We start from the raw sequence: 13,578 nt of genomic DNA, 5'->3' as shown, positions 1-13,578 counted from the left end.
GGAGGTCAGTACCCAGTGAATGTATATATCAACTCATTGCGGGAAAAATAAACCCAGGTAAAACCAGAGATAAGAAACACTCCTGGATGCCAACAAAAATGGAACAATAGATGGCATAAAAATATTGATGAAAATCTTCCTCTCCCACATCATGCCACCTTTTGTTCTTAAAAGTGCTACATTTTGTTACAACTTCTCAACGCAACATTTCAATGTTTGACAGATTTCTCTCTCTCTTTAGTTCTGATGAAGAGCCACGAGGACTCAAAATGTTAACTCTGTTTCTCTCTCCTTACAGATGCTGCCAGACCTGCTGCGTTTTTCTGCATCTGCAGTATTTTGCTTATTTTATCTGACTGAAAATCATGCTGATTTTTGAAAAAAAGCTAGATGTAAGGATTGGATAATCCCACCAGGCTGCAGAAGAGTCCCTCCTGCTTTCTATCTGATGAAGGAAATAATTTAGAGGTTCCATGCCCTTTTGCTAAATGCAAATTTATATTTCCACTGTGAGCTGTTATGATCTGGAATGGACTGGCTGAAAGGGCGGCAGAAGCAGATTCAGTAATAACTTTACAAAAAGAATTGGACAGAGATTTAAAGGAGAAAAAGTTTGCTAAGCTGCGGGGAAGTGGGACTACTCTGATAACGCGACCAAAGAGCAGCCACGGGAACAATAGACCGAGTAGCCTCCTTCTGCTCCACGTGATTCAATTATGCTATTCGATGAGCCAGGAAGGATTATTTATCCAGTGACTCTGATGGAAATTGGCATACATAAATCTGAGGCTTGGCTCTGATACAAACTATGATTAATGAAAATTACCAACATTAATAATTGTCTGAATGTTCACATGAAGAGTGGCCAGTTGATGAGGTGTTGAGAAGGCATCAATTGAATTATACTCCAATGTAAACTAACCCCTTCAGCAGAGGGCAGGAGGATGGCTGATTCTGCAGCCGACTGGGATAACTCAAATCCTACACGCAATCTTTGTCAAAATCAACCAAATTTTCAACGTGATTTTGTGATTTTGTCCAGACATTTTATGACATTTGCTGTTTCTTTTTGTTTTTAATCGGCTTCTGGGAAATACTTTCTCTTCTCTGTGTGACTCAGATCAGGAGTTAAGGGTAATGGAAGACAGGATCACCATCCTCCCATTCCCGTTATAGCTTCGTTTTACTCAAGTTGCAGCTCAGACGGAGTCTTCAGCATTTGCTGGAACGAACTTTGACTTGTGGAGGTGGAGGAGAAATTCAACCTTGTTTCACTTGGAAACCTCTTGGCATTTAGGAGCCTTAATGATTATCTGCAATGCTGGTTTTCCTAGCACAGGCCTTCAACCTCCCATCTGTCAGCTGTGCTTTCACAGCTAGTTCTGGCAGTGAAGTGTAACCCCAGACAGAAGAGCTGACGCTAACCAGACCAAAACATTCTGGCAGTGTCTAATTCCTGGGCTAAATCACCTTATTATAGTTCTTGATGAAGGCAGCACTATTAATAGCAAAATGCTAAAATGACAAACCTCTTGCCAGCAGAAAATCAACTTCTGTCAATGCTTGTTCAATGTAAAACTAATTTAGTATTGGGCCATGTTTTCGAGGCTTTGTTACCACGTTGCTGGTTGTAGGACCTTGCTGTGTTCCAAGTAGCTGCTAAATTTCCTGCACTCTAACAGTGACCTCCTTTTCTCTCTTCCTTTCTAGTCTAATACTCTAACCGTCATAGCTTTCACGTGAAAATTAAGAGCAATTACTTATCATTTAGTCGCAATAGCGGACCAACACTGTACATGGGCGGCACGGTAGTACAGCGGTTAGCACTGTTCCTTAACAGCGCCAGGGTCCAAGGTTCGATTCCCGCTTGGGTCACTTCTGTGTGGAGTCTGCACGTTCTCCCTGTGTCTGCTCCGGTTTCCTCCCACAAGTCACGAAAGACGTGCTGTCAGGTAATTTGGACATTCTGAATTCTCCCTCTGTGTACCTAAACAGGCACCAGAGTGTGGCGACGAGGGGATTTTCACAGTAACTTCATTGCGGTGTTCATGTAAGCCAACTTGTGACAATAATAAAAATGATTAGATTATTATGCTGCAAATTCAGGTGACTGTCTTCATGTGCCTGATTACTGCTCATGTGAATATTGGCATCTTTCCCTACTGGCATTGCTCCTGTCATAATGATTTTTTTAAAGAATATTTTTAACACGTTTCTGGCACATTTTGCCACAAACCATTTTAAAACATTGCACGCATTAGCCTTGCAGTCTGATGAAGCTGACTCGATGTCCTTTTCAGTTTATTTAAAATAAAAATGAATTGGCGCAGAGTTATATATCACCAGGCGTAATACTGCATGCAGCTGATTTTATTCTGTTTCCCCAATAACAATGATACATTTCCACGCAGACAAGGCCAGGGTTTCCAACATCAGAAATAAATACCAAAAGAAACCCTTCATAAAGTGTTTCCTAACTGTGGAAACCAGTGCTTAAACTTTCTAACCCTTCAGGGGCAGACAACTTTGAACCTCTTACTTGATCCAGGCTGTAATACGCCAACACATATCTCAGCCAAATAGGGGCAGTGGCAATGCATGAGTGTCACAATTCCTCACTGGTCATCATTTAGCCAAATGCGAATGAGGTCAGTGGGTGCTGGGGTGGGTAGTGCTGGTCAGATTGCAGAACAATTCAAAAAGTGAATTCAGATGAAGTGTTTAGATGGTACCAAATGGATGGCCATGATTTTAAGCTAATTTTTCTGCCTCAAAAGACTTGCTGCCCTATTTACTCACAGAAGCCAATGAGGAAATGTCCCCAAACAGCACCTGGTGGTAGATTGCCATGGGTGACATGGTGACACAGTGGTTAGTGCTGCTGCCTCACAGCTCCAGAGAGCCAGGTTCACTTCCAGCTCAGATGACCGTCTGTGTGGAGTTTTCACTTCCTTCCCATGTCTGCGTTGGTTTCCTCCAGGTACTTCGGTTTCCTCCCACAGCCCAAAGATGTGAAGGTCAGGTGGATTGGCCGTGCTAAATTTCCCCTTAGTGTCCAAAAAAAGATTAGGTGGGGTTACTGGGATAGGGTGGAAGCATGGGCTTAAGTAGGGTGCTTTTTCCAAGGGTCGGTGCAGACTCGATGGGCCGAATGTCCTCCTTTGCACTGTAAATTCTGTTGGAATTTGAAAGACAGTGCAATCCTATCCAGATATGTTTTGTTGTAAATATAGCCAAATAATTAAACAATCAATTGAGTAATGGACAAGCTTCCTTATACTAGCCCAAATCTCTAAACACAAGATACCGTCACGTCCCCGTATATTTTGAACTTCCAGTCAATACTTTTTAAAACAAAAACCATTAAAGTAGCCACTGCAAATAATGTGGCATTTGGCATTCTGATCTTCAGACAGTCATAAGTTGCAAGCGAGTATCTAATTAAATATAGATATTCACAGCCACCCTGGGAATTCACACAGCCCATTTGTTTAAGGATGGATCAACAAAAAAGGACTGCAGAATTCCAGCCGACCTAACTCTCTGTTTCACTCTGGACAAAAGAAGACAAAGGGCTGCATTATCCACCGTCGGGATTCTCCATTTTGCCAACAGCCCGGGGGTTTCCTGACGGTGTGCCGCACCAGAAATTCAGTGCGGCGGTGCAGAGAACCACGCCCAAAGATTCAATGTCTGTAAGATGGATGTGAATGCATCCTATCAGTCTTCCATTTTATTATGGTGGTTTTCCTCATCTGAACTAGCCTTGGTGGATCTCAAGGAATCGAATGATAACAGATGATGGAATCAACATACACAACACCCTTTTGATTGGAGGAAAAACTGGACTTGTGGAAGTCACCTGATGAGTGAACTATTTTGTTGTCTGTTTTTCAATCCAGCAAGAAGCTGCTTTCAGATTAGAACATTTTCCCCAAAGCTGACAAATTAGTCATCAAACAACCAAGATATTCAACAGCATTAGCTCATAAATTGGAAATCCCAAGAAAAGGACTCCCCCAATCTGTTCTAACTTTGAGTTAACCTGAGAAGTAGTTTCCTCAACATTCCACGACCAGAAAGCCCACAATCTGCTGAGAATCCTTCACTTTACAAGACCTTCACTTCAACTTCAGCATCAATTTCATCTAGGAAAATACAGACCTGCCATGGAAGAGGCTGAGATAATTGTGAGCTGCAACAGTATACTGTGCATTTGTTTCTAATTGTTGTGTGTGTGAAAGTATGTGTGAGACAAATGAGGAAACGTTGCCTTGTTTCAGGACAAGTGATAATAAATAACCTTAAATCTTAAACTGACAAGAAGTTTGCTGCTGGAATTATTTAATTGGGAGACTCATTCTGAGGCTCAGAAAACACTCACTCTTATCCGTACTGGTCACAAGCAGGAAAAGGAAACACAAACTCTGCCCGTGACAATAGTCAATGATGAAATCCCTCGACCACAGTAACATATGTACTCTAAATGAAGCTATGCGCTTCCAGCTGCCAGAGCAGAGATCTCCATGACTCCTGGACTTCTGGCAAACTGTTACCACCTATCATTCCTCATCTCACACCCACTGCTGTTACCTGCTGAGCTGAGCTGTGAGGACTGCACTTTCAGCACATTACTCGTTTGTCAGCTTTAAATCTCAGCTGTTTGAGGTTCTGGACAAAACTTTGCCTTCTCCTGGGGAGATGCCCTTTTCTCTGTTGACTCCGCTCTATTGTGAACACCGTCCTTAACATTAGGAGAAGGATGTTGGGGTTTGGTAGCAGTTACAATCCACGGTGGGCATGTGTGCGCGGGGGTGTGTGTGGGGTTGGGGGGGGGGGGCAGGAAGGGGTTGAGAGTGACACTGATCAGGCATGGCTGTTAGATGTCTGCTTTAGGACAAGCTATGCTTTAAGAGTGGTCCTCCAGCAGGTGTGGCCATATCTGTATGTGCAGAGAGTCTGATGCCATTTTTAGCTGTGGGTAATAGATCCTTTATTTCTCCTTCCTAATATGGTGAGTGAATCAGTTCTTAATGGAAATGTGCATGTGTTTCCGCCTACTGTACTGAGGGCTCTGGCGACTCGGTAGGCCAGATAGCAAGGGACGCATGGCTTCTGTGGAGCCAAATTAAGAGGGCCATTGCTTTCGGACCCTGCCAACAATCCCATGCCTATCTGTCTACTGTCACCCCACTCTGTGGACACTGGTTTTGGTTAAAACAGTTTGATCCCCACCTTGGAATCCTACTCAACCATGAGCTGAGCTTTTGGTACGCATTTTTTTCATCACAAAGAAGGGCTATTTCTACCTCCATAATAGCACATCTCTTCAATCCTGCCTTTGCTCATTTGCTGCTGAAACCTTGATCCATGTTTTTATCAGCTCCAGTCTCGACAATTCAATGGTCACCCAGCTGGCCGATCAACCTGCATACTCTGTAATCTTCAGCCCATCTGTTCTGACCTGGTTCCCATAAGTTAGAAATAACCATACTTCAGACTAAAAATGTTGTAGCCTTATTGAATGTATTCCTTTCTGGGCCAGAATTGGGCCAAACATGTTCTCCACCAGAGCTGAATTGAATATGATTTGCACTCCCAAATCAGAAAGCGGTTCCAAATCCACAACCATGCAAATCTTTGCATGACGAGGATTGTGAGCTGGAGAGAATCCTGCTACTGGGCTACCATTTTATGCAGACGGCCTGATAGCAAGGTCCCGTGGCTGGGCACCCCGGACACCCCACTGCATCATAATTCAGCGCACCCTTCGGATTTTCTGGGTGCCCTCCTCCCCACCAGGAGGGGGGGTGGGGGGGGGGAGGGGGTTTGGGGGAGGGGGGCGATTCGATCCACCAACCCAACAGAGATTCCCTAAATAAAAATGCCCCCCCCCCCCCCCACAGAGGTGCTGCAGAAATCCCCAAAATCAGAGGATCCCCACAGGGACTCCCGAAATAAAGACACCCACAGAGACCCCAAATAAGTAGACCCCTCCAGAGACTCTCTAAAAAAACAGACCACCCACAGACCCCCCCCCCTCCCCCCCGCTCCCAAGAGAGACCCCTGTCAGAAAGGTAGAGAGCAGTCCAGAGAGAGGCAGTGAAATAAATCGCTGCTTTAACACTCACCTGGGCAATACGTCTGCTGGCTCAGACAGAGGAAGCAGCACCTGTCAATTCCTGGAAAGAGAAAACTAGTCATCTGTGTTCATACACCCTCAGATCTTTGATCTGCAAGCCTTTCATTCATTTCTCTTTGATATTGATTTTACTAGGCTGTGATGGATAGCTTCCACACAAACCCAGCTGTCAGCATTGTTGCACTCATCTCCCTTCATGGTTCAGCAACTCTGATGTGCTCCAACAGCAATGTTTATAAACATCAAGCTTTGACTAACAGCGCTTCGACCACATTAAACAGAGTTAAATGCTGTTAGTTTCCAGCTGACCACTTCAAAGTCACTCAACTGTGAAGGGGAGTGATTGGAAAGCGCTTAATTCTGTTTGAAGTGGTCTAGGGGGTTTATGCGGGGAATCTCCTTATTTAGGGGGTCTCTAAGGGGGTCTCTTTATTTGCCATGTCTCTGCAGGGGTCTCCTTGTTTAGCGGGTCTCGGGATGGGTCTCTTTATTTGGGAAGTCTCTGATGGGCGACGTGGTGGGGGGAAGGGGGTTGGGTGGGGGTGGGCAGGTCCTGCATTGTTAGGGGAGGGTGGGGCTTCGATGGGCTTTGGGGGCAAATCCCTTGAAGAGTTACCGCCTTGGCACACGGCTAGGTCCACTGTATTAGGGCCATGTTGCCAGGACCAGTAGTAATTCTTGCCCATGTGATTCTTGTCCCTAGACCAGGATAATCACGCGGGCCTGGAGAATATGCTGCCCAGCTAGCTAAGTGGATGCAAATGGGTTTTAAGCAGCCATTTACATCCTCCCCCTGGTGCAGATCCCAAACCTTGAGCCCGAGCGGGGCGGCCAGAGAATCGAAAACGGATCGGAGGGGCGCACGGTGGCACAGTGGTTAGCACTACTGCCTGACGGCGCCGAGGAGCTAGGTTCGATCCCGGCTCGGAGTCACTGTCTGTGTGGATTTGGCACATTCTCCCCATGTCTGCGTGGGTCTCACCCCCACAACCCAAAGATGTTCAGGGTAGGTGGATTGACCATGCTAAAATAGCCCCTTAATTGGAAAAAAAGAATTGGGCACTCTAAATTTATTTTAACAATCAATCGGCAACAGGCCGATTTTCTCCCCGACGATGGATTCTCTGCCTCAGCGATAACTGCTTCCAGTGGCATGAGGCAGACAATCCAACCCCTGCTCTCCGTGTGGCTGGTGAACTGCTAGACTGATACATTGATACTCGGCACATGACTGAAATTCTCTTCCCGCACCGTGTGATGAACTAAGGCAGCCTTCCATATGCTTCCATAGCTAGTAATTCCTGGAACAGTTATCAGTCTGCTGCCAGGGGTGTATTGCTCGAAGGGGGCCATTCTACATCGTCTGGCTGACCAGGAGTCTCTCCCGTTTTTACCGCCAGCCTTTGATGTGTTTGGATGGAATACCAAGTTGACACTCAATCTGTTTGGCCGCGTTATGAACGCACCTTCCTTGGCCATCAAGTTTTGGGGTGACCTCCTAGTAAATGTGGTACCCCCGGATATATATGTTAACATAACAGTTAGTTCCTATCTCCTGACGCACAACGTCACAATGTAACACTATCTGGTGTTAATATTTTATCCCATTCCTGGTGCCGGATTTTCTGGCCCTTCCCGCCGGTGGGATCTTCCGGACCCATCGAAGACGGCACCCCTTGGCGGGATCCCTGGTGGCGGAGCGAGCGAGCCATTGAAAAGGCCATGGAACTTGGCTGGACTGGAAGATACCACTGTCGGCCAATGGCAAGCCGCCTCCACCGCCGGAAACCCGCTGCGGGATGGTGGGGTAGGGGGGAGGGGCAGAAAACGTAGGCCCTAGTCCCATTTACCCAGCGATTACGGAGCTGCCTTTTTACAACTCTAATGTCTCTAATTCAAATTTTCATCCTTGTTCTTAAATCCATTCATGGCCTCCTTAGTTCTGTACGATCCCTCAAACCCCTACTCCAGCCACAGTACTTATTCCTCCTCTTTTCCCTTTTTTAACGCCATTATCCCAACATGACTAATAACCAAACTCCGCAATCTTGGACTTGACCCCTCCCTGGGCAGTTGGATCCTCGACTTCCTCACCAAAAGGACTTGACCCCTCTCTGGGCAGTTGGATCCTCGACGTCTGCACCAACAGACCGCAATCTGTCAGGATAGGCAACAGCACCTCCTCCACAATAGTCCTCAACACCGGAGCCCCGAAGGATGTGTTCTCAGTCCTCTACTGTACTCCCTATACACACATGACTGTGTGGCAAGATTTAACTCCAACTCAATCTATGACTGTGATGGGCCGCATCTCAAACAATGACGAATCAGACTACAGGAGGGTGATAAATCACTTGGTTGCATGGTGTACCAAAAACAACCTCTCTCTAAATGTTGGAAAGACCAAGGAACTGATCATGGACTTCAGGAAGCGCAGCACGACACATACTCCCGTCTGCATCAATGGCTCTGAACTGGAGAAAGCTGATAGCTTTACGTTCCTGGGGGTCACCATGACCAACAGTCTGTCTTTTCACTGTACTTCGGTATATGTGACAATAAATCAAATCAAATCAAAACACAAAATGACTATAATTTATACTCTCAAACAATTAACCAGTGTGTTACTTTAAGTGCTGCATGTTTCGTTACTGTATTCAAGATTCAAGTATTGGTTCTGAGCTTCTTTAGTTCAGAACAAAACGTACCTACAACACATTGAGTAAAAGCTCTCATGATATTTGATAATTACCCTCTCCCTCCCACTTTTAAACCCTTCTCTGACTAAACAATTGGACATCTCATTGAATATATCCATCGCTATTTGCTGCCCTCTGCTTACTCTCCTGTGAAGTACCTTTGGACGTCTTTTCGACGTTAAAGGCGCGATATAAATGCAGGTTGTTGTTGGCATGCAATGCATCGATAATATGCCAAATCCACTGGATGTGCCCGCAAATATCTACAACCACCAGTAGCAATATTTATCGACAACACATTCAAAATGAAGTAAGAAGTTGCACTTTGCTCAGAAAGATATTTCTTTCTCTGTAAAACAGTCAAAAGAACTTTCTGATTAAACTGAAAAAACAAAACACAATATGATTATAATTTATACTCTCAAACAATCAGCCAGTATGTTATTTAAATGCCACATGCATTGTAAGGGAATTCAAGGTTCAAGTATTTGTTCTGATCTTCTGTAGTATAGAACAAAACGTACCTACAACAGACTGCATAAAATCTCTAATAATATTTGATAATGACTTTTGCAAGGCGTCTGCATACTGCGCTTTGAAATGGGCAGTCCTACGTCTATCAGTAGAGAAGCCAATATTTGACAGCAGGATAAGCTGAACTGGAAATGAAGAAGCCAGTGCTCATTTATCTGTCATCCTGGATGACTCCAGCATTCCTATAAATAGCATATGTCTCATTTAAACTGGAGTACATCTGCTGTGCAAATGACACACAGCTCCCGTGTGATGCACTATCTGTGCTTGTCACACTACTGTCAACCTGTTAGTTCTCCCATGGCATTGCTCCCAGTGAATAAGAGGCTTCACCACTTCATGACAATACAGGCCATATACCTTGTAGGGAATCACACCAAGTGATACCGATTTACAATGGCTGAATAAGTCCAATTCCATTTTTGCTAAGTGACATTCTGAGATGGTTACTGGTGCTGTGGGGATTTGTCCATTGTTCTGTGTGAGTTTGAAATGGGGAGCCAGCTTTTATATACTCTTTCATTCATATCTATTTCATTGGCCACCTTACCCTTCTGATAGTTGAAGATTCACAGTAAGTCAGATGCACCAGTTGGAATTAGGCATCTTGGGCTGGATTCTCTGCACCCCACGGCCGGCGCCGGGGCGGAGAATCCATTTACCCGCATGGAATTGGGACCGGTGCTGGTTCCCCAATTCTCTGAGTCCTGAAAAGCAGCGTACTCAGAGAGTGAGCTGTGCTGCATATCCCCTACCTGCAGCCATTGCTGGAGGCCTGCCCCGCCATTCTCCTCCCCCATCCGGCCGAAGTCCCGACGGCGTGGATCTAAAATGGTCCTACAGGTCAGGATACCAGCATGGCGGCTGTGGACTCAGTCCGCGGCCGCCCTGGTCGGGGGCGGGCTGATCGGAGGGCAGGGGGGCCTTATACGGGTCTGGGGAAATTTTTGCGTGGGGCGGTCCGGGTATGGCGTGCGACCGATCGGGGGCATTATGTTTAAGGTCCAGCTCCGCGGTCTGAGTCTGCCATGGAGCATGGCCTGGCCGCAGGAGGCCACCGCCGTGCGCATGCGCGGCCTCTGACCCGGAAGTGCGGGGGCCCAATTCTGCAGCAAAAGCTGCGAGCTTCCCGACAGGTCACTGCTAGCTCCCTGCAGGGTTATGAATATGTGGCCTTTTCACATCAGTTTTTCTGGCGTGAATGTCCACAGTTTTTACAACGGCATGGAGACATAGACCCAAAAACAGAGATTCCAGCCCTTTATTCAGGGTTTTCATAGGTCAATCCCACTGTAACTCAGTTGGATGATTGGTTGGAATGTCAGTGCCATGGAATAAATGCCCCATTGTGCAGTTTTCCGGGTAATTTGCACTGAACCACAGCCAAAATGACCATCGGAGGTTACGAGAACCATATGGAAACTCTACTCACTCGCTGGTTATTTAAATATTTGTTCTTGGGATGTGGATGTTGCTGGCAAGGCCAGCATTTCCACTCATACCTAATTGCCCTTGTAAGATTGGTGGTGAGTCACCTTCTTGGACATCTGCAGTCCATGTGGTGTACGTGCACCCACAGTGCTGTTTGGGAGGTAATGCTTCAACTTTTCAGTGGTGCTTTAACACAGTCAAATCACTTGCTCGGTGAGTTCAACCACATTGCTGTGCGGCCCAGGGTCAAGTACAGGTCAGACCAGGTAAGGTTGGCAGATTCTGATGGGCAACAGTGAACAAGATTTTCTTTTGAACCACAATCCAGTAAGTAGTCCCATGGGCCAGAATTTTCCAGCCCCGCCCTGACGCATTCGCTGACATTCGGCCATGCAAATTGGAGTGTAGTTCACAGAGTTTGGTGACCCTGCGGTGAGTTCTGAGGATTTGGCTTTGCATCTATATGGAAGGAGAACCTGGCTCTTTGGCAGAACAGTGGGCGGAATGTTTCAATGGAGCATCCTTAGTACCCACTGGCAGTGAGGAGCACTTGGTTTTAACGACCTTGTGTCATAGGTTTGGTTTGCAGCTTCAAACGGGGTACCTGTGACCATTAAGTTTGACATTTTACAGTTTCTCGGCATTTCTCTTTATATATTTCACTCCCCTGTCTTTCCCTCTTCCTTGCTCACAGCTGAAGAAAATTTCTTCATTCTAATTGTTAGTCCTCAGCAAAATGTGGGCGGTTAAAGATTTTTTTTCTATTTGCTTCTAAGTTCAGCTTTTTTTTTAAAGCGCAAAATTGTGCAAATTCAGGGCTCATTTTCTTCTCAGGGTGACTGAAGGGTGTTGAGGGGATTGAAATTTTTTTCTGGTCAGGGAGTCGTCAGGTGCTGGGAAACAGGGGACAGGAAACAACCCAAAAACAAGAGTTGACTGCTTGCCTCAGGTTAGCTGTGCTCCTGCACCTTGTGGCTTACGGTGTTTGGACAACAGCAATGTAACGGCCTACAAAGACTGAAGACCTTTTGGAGTGGAGGGGATGGCGGGGAAGGAACCAATTTCCATATTTCATCCTTGGGTTGCTGTTGGGCCCACTGCCGATCCTGATATCAAACCCTCCTTCCAACTCGTATGGCTGTCCCTCTACTTCGGCGGTCCATCTTTGCACTGACAGAAAATGAAGCTTGCGGGCCAAAAATGCCTCCGCCCTCCTCATTCGGATCCTTATTATGGATTGTGTTTACTGCAGATGCAGGAACAGTTCAGGAACCTGCATAACGTGCGAGTTGTATTGTGGCGACTGATGTGTCTCTGCCCGCCTCATTTTCTTTCCATTGAGCCTGAGGGTTGAGCACTTATCAGATGCAACAAGGAAAAGATAAACCTCCATTCCTTCTGTTTCTTTCTATCTCTTTTGTGCTCTCTCCCATTCTCTCTCTCTCCCTTGCTAACAGTTGCTTGTAATTGGGGTCTTTACATTTCTAACAAAACACAGTTGCTGACTGGGGTTTTCTGTCTGATTCCAAATTTAAACCCATTCATTTTTGAAATGGAATAATAAAATTAGGATGAGGAAGTATGTTCTCTATAGCTGCTCCTCTCTTGGCCTCACCAATCTTCTCGCTGGTTTCTAGGTGTGAATAATTAGGATCCTTTCAGTTAATTTCGACATAAGGAAGTTGACTACTGGAGACTTTGCATGCTTCTATATTCTCTTTTTAAAAAGAGAGTTCAGTTTAGGATGAAGACAGATACTCTGGGTGGGATTTTCCTCTTCCTGTTGGGAGATGTTCCTGTCCTGCTGAACCCTCCACATGGGTTCTCTGTTGGCAGGATGGGAGAGCCATACAAAAGGCTTTGGCAGAACCAGAAGATTCTGCCAGGGAGCAATGGCAGCTGCCTCCACCACGGGAACCTCCCATCCCCCTCCCCGCTCACCCCAACCAGGTGGGATGGCTGAGGTGGAGAATTTTGGCCTCTTGGTGTAATTTAAAACTTTGCCACCTTGGATGGTAACCTGGTGGAGTCAATTGCCCACCTTTTATAAAACCCACCCAATTTTTATACCCCCTTTGTCTGTGAGGCTCTCTCTCAGCTCGCAATGTTTTCCAATTTTTGTTGACATCAAAATCTGCCTCTACGCTCCCTCCCTGACATATACACACATTTGTTTAAAAACATGATTGAGCCCAAGTAAAACTTTAAAAATTAGCTGTTTTCCAAATAATAATGAAATTGAAACCCCTGGATATTCGTGAAAAAACTAAAGAAAATATTCTATTAATTCTTTCTTTTTTTCCCTAAAATTTAGAGTACCCAATTCATTGTTTTCAATTTAGGGTCAATTTAAAATGGCCAATCCACCTATAATGTACATCTTTGGGTTAATAGAATCATAGAATTTACAGTGCAGAAGGAGACCATTCGGCCCATCGAGTCTGCACCAGCACTTGGAAAGAGCACCCCACTTGAGCCCACGCCTCCACCCTATCCCCGTAGCCCGGTAACCCCAACTCACCTTTTTGGACACTAAGGGCAATTTATCATGGCCAATCCACCTAACCTGCACCTCTTTGGACTGTGGGAGGAAACCAGGGCACCCGGAGGAAACCCACGCACACACGGGGAGAACGTGAAAACTCCCCACAGATAGTGACCCAAGCCGGGAATTGAACCTGGGACCCTGGAGCTGTTGTAGCCACCGAAGTTGGCCGTTCCCTAAATACAAAATGGACAATGTTTGCAGCACCAGCCGGCTGCACCAAGCAA

The sequence above is a fragment of the Scyliorhinus canicula genome, chromosome 20 (genome assembly GCF_902713615.1).
Source record: "Scyliorhinus canicula chromosome 20, sScyCan1.1, whole genome shotgun sequence".
In the NCBI taxonomy this organism is placed as follows: domain Eukaryota; kingdom Metazoa; phylum Chordata; class Chondrichthyes; order Carcharhiniformes; family Scyliorhinidae; genus Scyliorhinus; species Scyliorhinus canicula.
The sequence above is the reverse complement of the archived record's forward strand: the minus strand, read 5'-3'. Positions refer to the sequence as shown.